This window comes from Propithecus coquereli, unplaced genomic scaffold (assembly GCF_000956105.1).
Source record: "Propithecus coquereli isolate 6110/MARCELLA unplaced genomic scaffold, Pcoq_1.0 Scaffold671, whole genome shotgun sequence".
NCBI lineage: Eukaryota > Metazoa > Chordata > Mammalia > Primates > Indriidae > Propithecus > Propithecus coquereli.
The window spans coordinates 788,897-795,916 of record NW_012152741.1 but is presented as its reverse complement, the minus strand read 5'-3'; positions in this window follow the sequence as shown (position 1 = coordinate 795,916).

The following is a 7,020-nucleotide window of genomic DNA, read 5'->3' as shown; positions in this document are numbered from 1 at the left end:
CATATACTGGGGAAAAGAATCCTTATTCAATAAATGTTTTTAGAATTTTAAAACTTTTTAAAAAAGTAATTTGAGGCTTTAAAAAACGTTGTAAAAATTATAGAAAGAATTCCCATCTATCCTTCACTCAGATTCCCCAAATGTTAAGAAATTATACAACTACAGTTTAAGTATCAAAATTTAAAAATTAATTGCAATACAGGCATACCTCAGAGATATTGCAGGTTCAGTTCCAGACCAACACTATAAAGTGAGTCACACAACTTTTTTGGTTTTCCAGTGCACATAAAAGTTATGTTTATACTACACTGTAGTTTATTAAGTGTATATTAGTATTATGTCTAAAAACATGTACATACCTTAATTTAAAAATACTTTATTGCTAAAAAATGCTAATGATCATCTGAGCCTTCAGTGAGTTGTAATCTTTTTGCTGGTGGAGAGTCTTGCCTTGATTTTGATGGCTGCTGATTGATCAGGGTAGTGGTTGCTAGTTGCTGAAGGTTGAGGTGGCTGTGGCGATTTCTTAAAATAAGATAACAATGAGGTCGGGCACTGTGGCTCATGCTCAGCACTTTGGGAGGCTGAGGTGGGAGGATCACTTGAGGCTAGGTGTTTGAGACCAGCCTGGACAGCATAGTGAGACCCCTGTCTCTACAAAAAATAAAAATACAAAAATTAGCCTGGCGTGGTGGCATGTACTACTGTAGTCCTAGCTACTGGGGAGGCTGAGGCAGGAGGATTGCTTGAGCCTAGGAGTTTGAGGTTGCACTGGGCTATGTTGACACCACTGTACTCTAGCCCAAGTAACAGATCAAGACCCTGTCTCAAAAAAAAAAAAAAGATAACAATCAAGTAATGAAGTTTGCCATATCAATTGACTCTTCCTTTCACGAAAGTGTTCTCTGTAGCATGTGATACTGTTTGATAGCATTTTACCCACAGTGGAACTTGTTTCAAAATTGGAATCAATCCTCTCAAACCCTGCTGCTGCTTTATCAACTAAGTTTATGTAATATTCCAAATGCTTTGTTGTCATTTCAACAATGTTCATAGCATCTTCACCAGGAGTAGATTCTATCTCAAGAAACCACTTTCTTTGTTCATCCATAAGAAGCAACTTTGCATTCTTTCAGATTTTGTCATGAGATTGCAGGAATTCAGTCACATCTTCAGGCTCTACTTCTAATTCTAGTTTTCTTGCTGTTTCCACCACCTCTGCAGTTACTTCCTCTACTGAGGTGTTGGACCCCTTGAAGTCATCTATGAAGATTGGAATCAACTTCTTCCAAACTCCTGTTAATTTTGATATTTTGACCTCCTCCCATGAATCACAAATGAATGGCTTCTAGAATGGTGAGTCCTTTCAGAAGATTTTCAATTTACTTTGCCCAGAAGAATCACTATCTATAGCAGGTGTAGCCTTATGAAATGTATTTCTTAAATAATAAGACTTGAAAGTCAAAATTACTCCTTGATCCATGGGCTACAGAATGGCCATTGTGTTAGAAGGCATGAAACCAACATGAATGTCCTTGTACGTTTCCATGAGAGCTCTTGGGTGACCAGGTGCATTGTCAATGAGTGGTAATATTTTGAAAGGAATCTTTTTTTTTTTTTCTGAGCAGTAGGTCTCAACAGTGAGCTTAAAATACACAGCAAACCATGCTATAAACAGATGTGCTGTCATCCAGGCCTTGTTGTTCCATTTATAGAGCACAGGCAGAGTAGATTTAGCATAATTCTTAATGGCCCTAGGATTTTCAGAATGGTAAATGAACATTGACTTCAGCTCAAAGTCACCAGTTGCATTAGCCCCTAACAAGCAAGTCAGCCTGTCCTTTGAAGCCAGGCATTGACTTCTCATCTCCAGTTATGAAAGTCCTAGATGACATCTTCTTCTGCTAGAAGGCTCTTTTATATACATGTAAAATCTGTTGTTTAGTGTAGCCACCTTTATCAGTTATCTTAGCTAGATCTTCTGGATAACTTGCTGCAGCTTCTACATCACTTGCTGCTTCACCTTGCACTTTTATGTTACAGAAACAGCTTCTTTCCTTAAACTTCGTGAACCAACCTTTGCTAGCTTCCAACTTTTCTTCTGCAGTTTCCTCACCTCTGTCAGCCTTCACAGAATTGAAGAGAGTTGGGGCCTTGCTCTAGATTAGGCTTTGGCTTAAGGGAATGATATGACTGGTTTGATCTCTCCAGACCACTAAAACTTTCTCCATATTAGCAATAAGACTGTTTGACTTTCTTATCACTCATTTATTCACTGGAGTAACACTTTTGATTTCCTTCAAGAGCTTTTCCTTTGCATTCACAACTTGGCTAACTGGCTCAAGGGGCCTACATTCAGCCTATCTCAGCTTCTGCCATGCCTTCCTCACTAGCCTTAATCATTTCTAGCCTTTGATTTAAAGTGAGAGACATGCAACTCTTCCTTTCACTTGAACACTTAGAGGCCACTGTAGGGTGATTAATTGGCCTAAACTCAATATTGTTCTGTCTCTGGGAATAGGGAGGCCTGAAGAGAGGGAGAAAGATGGGGGAATGACCAGTTAGTGGAGCAGTCAAAATACAACATGTATTAATTAAGTTCACCATCTTATGTGGGTGCAGCTCGTGGCGCCCCAAAAGAAATACAATAGTAACATTAAAGCTCACTGATCACAGATCACCATAAGAGATATAATAAGAAAAAGTTTGTAATACTGTAAAAATTACCAAAATGTGAGACAGACACTAAGTGAGTATATGCTGTTGAAAAAAATGGCACTGATAAATTTGCTTGATGCAGGGTTGCCAAAAGCCTTCTATTTGTAAAAAAACACATTATCTGCAAAGCGCAATAAAATGAGGTATGCCTGTACTGTTAACGAAATTACAGAACTTAGATTTCATTAGTTTTTCCACTAATACTATTTTTATCTTCTAGAATCTAATTCATGCTCTCACATTGCATTTAGTCGTCATGTCTCCTTAGTCTCCCAGCACCATTTGTTGAAAAAATATTCTTTTTCCCATTGGATTGTCTTGGCAACCTTGTCAAAAATCAATTGACCATAGTCTGGGCGCGGTATTCCTACTACTCAGGAGACTGAGGTGGGAGGATCTCTTCAGGCCAGGAGTTTGAGGCCAGCCTGGGTAACACAGCAAGACCCCCATCTCTAAAAACAACAACAAAAAAAGAATTGACCATAAATCATATACGTGTAATGGTTAATTTCTGGACGCTCAGTTCTATTCCATTGACCCTGTATGTCTGTCACTATGCCAGACCACACTGTCTTGATTACTATAGCAATGTAATACGTTTTGAAATCAGGAAGTGAGAGTCCTCTAACTTTGTTCTTTTTCGAGATTGTTTTGGCTATCCTTGCATTTCCATATGAATTTTAGGGTCAGCTTGTCAATTTCTTTAAAAAAAAAAAAACAGCTAGAATTTTCATAGGAGTTGTGTCAAATCTATTTACCAATTTGGGGAGTATTGGCATTTAACAATGTTGTCTTCCAGTCTGTGAACAGGGGATGTTCTTCTATTTATTTAGATCTTTAATTTCTTTCAGGAGTGTTTTGTAGTTTTCAGTGTACAAGTCTTGTAGTTCTTTTGTTAAATTTATTCCTAGACATTTTATTCTTTTTGATGCTATTATAAATGGGATTTTTTCTTAATTTCATATTTTGATTGTTCATTGCTAGTATATAGAAATATAGTTGATTTTTGTTTATTGATCTTCTATTGTGCCACATTGCTGAACTTGTTTGTTAGTACAAATAGTTTTTTGGTATATTCCTTAGGATTTTTTATATACGAGATCATATTATCTGCAAATAGAGATAGTTTAACTTTTTCCTTTCCTATCTGGATGACTTTTATTTTTCTTTCTTGCCTAATTGCCCTGGCTAGACCTTCTTTCTAGTACAATGTTGACTAGAAGTGATGAGAGCAGAGGTCCTTGTCTTGCTCCTGATCTTAGGGGGAAAGTATTGAGTCTTTCTTGATTAAGCATGATGTTAGCTGTGGGTTTTATGTAGATACCCTTTATCAAGTTGAGGAAGTTTCCCTCTGGTCCTAATTCGTTGAATGTTTTCATTACCCATGAATGGGTATTGGATTTTGTCAAATGCTTTTTTCTGTATATAGAGATGATCATGTGGAGTTCATGCTTTATGCTATTAATATGGTATATTACATTGATTAATATTCAGATGATAAATCAACCTTTGATTCCTGAGATAAATCCCACTTGGTCACGTTATATAATACTGGACTTGATTTGCTAGTAATTTGTTGAGATTTTTCCATCTATATTCATAAGGGATATTGGTCTGCAATTTTCTTTTCTTGTAATGTCTTTGTCTGGTTTTTTTTTTTTTTTTTTGAGACAGAGTCTCACTGTGTTGCCCGGGCTAGAGTGCCACGGCGTCAGCCTAGCTCACAGCAACCTCAAACTCCTGGGCTCAAGCAATCCTCCTGCCTCAGCCTCCCGAGTAGCTGGGACTACAGGCATGCGCCACCATGCCCGGCTAATTTTTTCTATATATTTTTAGTTGTCCAATTAATTTCTTTCTATTTTTAGTAGAGACGGGGTCTCGCTCTTGCCCAGGCTGGTTTGGAACTCCTGAGCTCAAACAATCCGCCCGCCTCGGCCTCCCAGAGAGCTAGGATTACAGGCGTGAGCCACCGCGCCCGGCCTATGGCAACTTTTTAATTCCCTTATTAACTACATTTTTTTGAGTTAAGTTCTTAGTGATTGTTCTGGGTAATAGAATTAACACCATAACTTAAAACAATCTATTTTGGATTAATACTAACTTAATTTCAAATAGTGCAGTCATGTGCCACATAATGACATTTCAGTCAACAATGGACTGCATGTATGACAGTGGTCCCATGAGATTATTAATGGAGCTAAAAAAATTCCTCTCACCTAGTGATGTCTTGATGATCCTTACCCTATGTAGGTCTAGGCTAACATGTGTGTTTGTACCTTAGTTTTTTAACAAAAAACTTTAAAAAGTGAAAAACAATAAGAATTTTTAAAAATAGAAAAAAGCTTATAGAATAAAGCTATAAAGAAAGAAAATATTTTTGTATAGCTGTGCAATGTATTTTTGTTTTAAGCTAAGTGTTATTACAAAAGAGTCAAAAAGTTTTAAATAATTAAAAAGTTTATAAAGTAAAGTTACAGTAAGCTAAGGTTAATTTGTTATTGAAGACAGAAAAGTATTTTTATAAATTTAGTGCAGCCTAAGTGTACAGTGTATATGAAGTCTACAGTAGTGTACGGTAATGTCCTAGGCCTTCACATTCACTCACCATTCACACACTGGCCCAGAACAACTTCCAGTCCTGTAGGCTCCATTCATGGTAAGTACGCTATACAGGTATACCATTTTTTTTATATTTCATACTGTATTTTTACTCTACCTTTTCTATGTTTAGTTATGTTTAGATATGCCAATACTTACCATTGTGTTAGAGTTGCCTACAGTATTCAGTACAGTAACATGCTGTACAGGTTTGTAGCCTAGGAGCAATAGGCTATACCATATAGCCTAGGTGTGTGTAGTAGACTATACCATCTAGGTTTGTGGAAGTACACTTTGCGATGTTTGCACCATGATCAAATGGCCTAATGACACATTTCTCAGAACATGTCTCTGTCATTAAGTGATACACGACTGTATATAAAAGCTTTGTTCCAATATATCTATATTCCCTCCCATCTTCTTTGTAGTATTATACAAATTATTTTCCTTATACATTATAAGCCCATTGACACAGTTTTATTATTATTACTTTATGCAGTTGTTGTTTAAAACAGAAAGGAGAATAAAAGAGTTACACTTGATTTTAGCCAAAGGCCAAGAAGCAATTGAATAAAAGAGTTACAAACAAAAATACTTTCTTTCATAATACCTGTGTAGTTACCTTATATTACTATTTAGTCCTTTAATTTCACCCTGAAATTAGTGTGTCTTGTAGGACACACTAAAATTAGTGTGTCTGCTAGTAACAAATTCTCTCTGTTTTTGTTTATCTTAACTTCTGTTTCATTTTCAAAGGATACTCTAGTTAGATATGGAATTCTTGGATGATAGTCTTCTTCTTTCAGCATTTCAAAGACGTCATGATACTGTCTTCTGGCCTGCATGGTTTCTGATGAGAGTAAGCTGTGAATCTTATTAAGAATCCCTTACATGCAATAAATCATTTTCTCTTGCTACTTTTAAAATTTTATTTTTATCTTTGGCTTTTGTCAGTTTCACCATGATGTGCCTAGTGTGAATCTCTTTAAGTTTGTTCTTTTTGAGCTTTGTGAATGTGTTGATTAATAGTTTTTATCAAATTTGAGAAGTTTCAGCCCTTTCTCTTTCTCCTCTTCTGGGACTCCATTGTATATATGTTGATAAGCTTGATGGCATCCCACAGGTCTGTGAGGCTCTTGTTTTTCTTTCTTTGTTTTTCTCTCTGTTTCTCAGAATGGATAATCTCTATTGACCTATCATCAGATTTACTCTTTCACTGTCCTGAAAGCTCAACTCTGTTGTTGAGCCCCTGTAATAAATGTTTTATTTTAGTTTTTGTACGTTTTAAGTTCATATTTTCTATTTGATCCTTTTTTATAAATTATCTCTTTATTGATATTCTCCATTTGGTGAGACATTGTTCTCATAGTTTCCTTTAATATTTTAGATATGGTTTCTTTTTGTACTTTGAAAATATTTATAGTCTGGCTAGGTGCAGTGACACACACCTGTAATCCCAGCACTTTGGGAGGCCAAGGTGGGAGGATCGCTTGAGTCCAGGAGTTCAAGACCAGCCTGGGTAACATGGTGAGACCCTGTCTCTACAGAAAAAAAAAATAGCTGGGTGTGGTTACATACACCTATAGTTCCAGCTACTTGGGAGGCTAAGGTGGGAGGATTGCTTGAGGCCAGGAGTTTGAGGCTGCAGTGAGCTGTGATTCCACTACTACACCCCAGCCTGGGAAACAGAGTGAAACCTGTCTC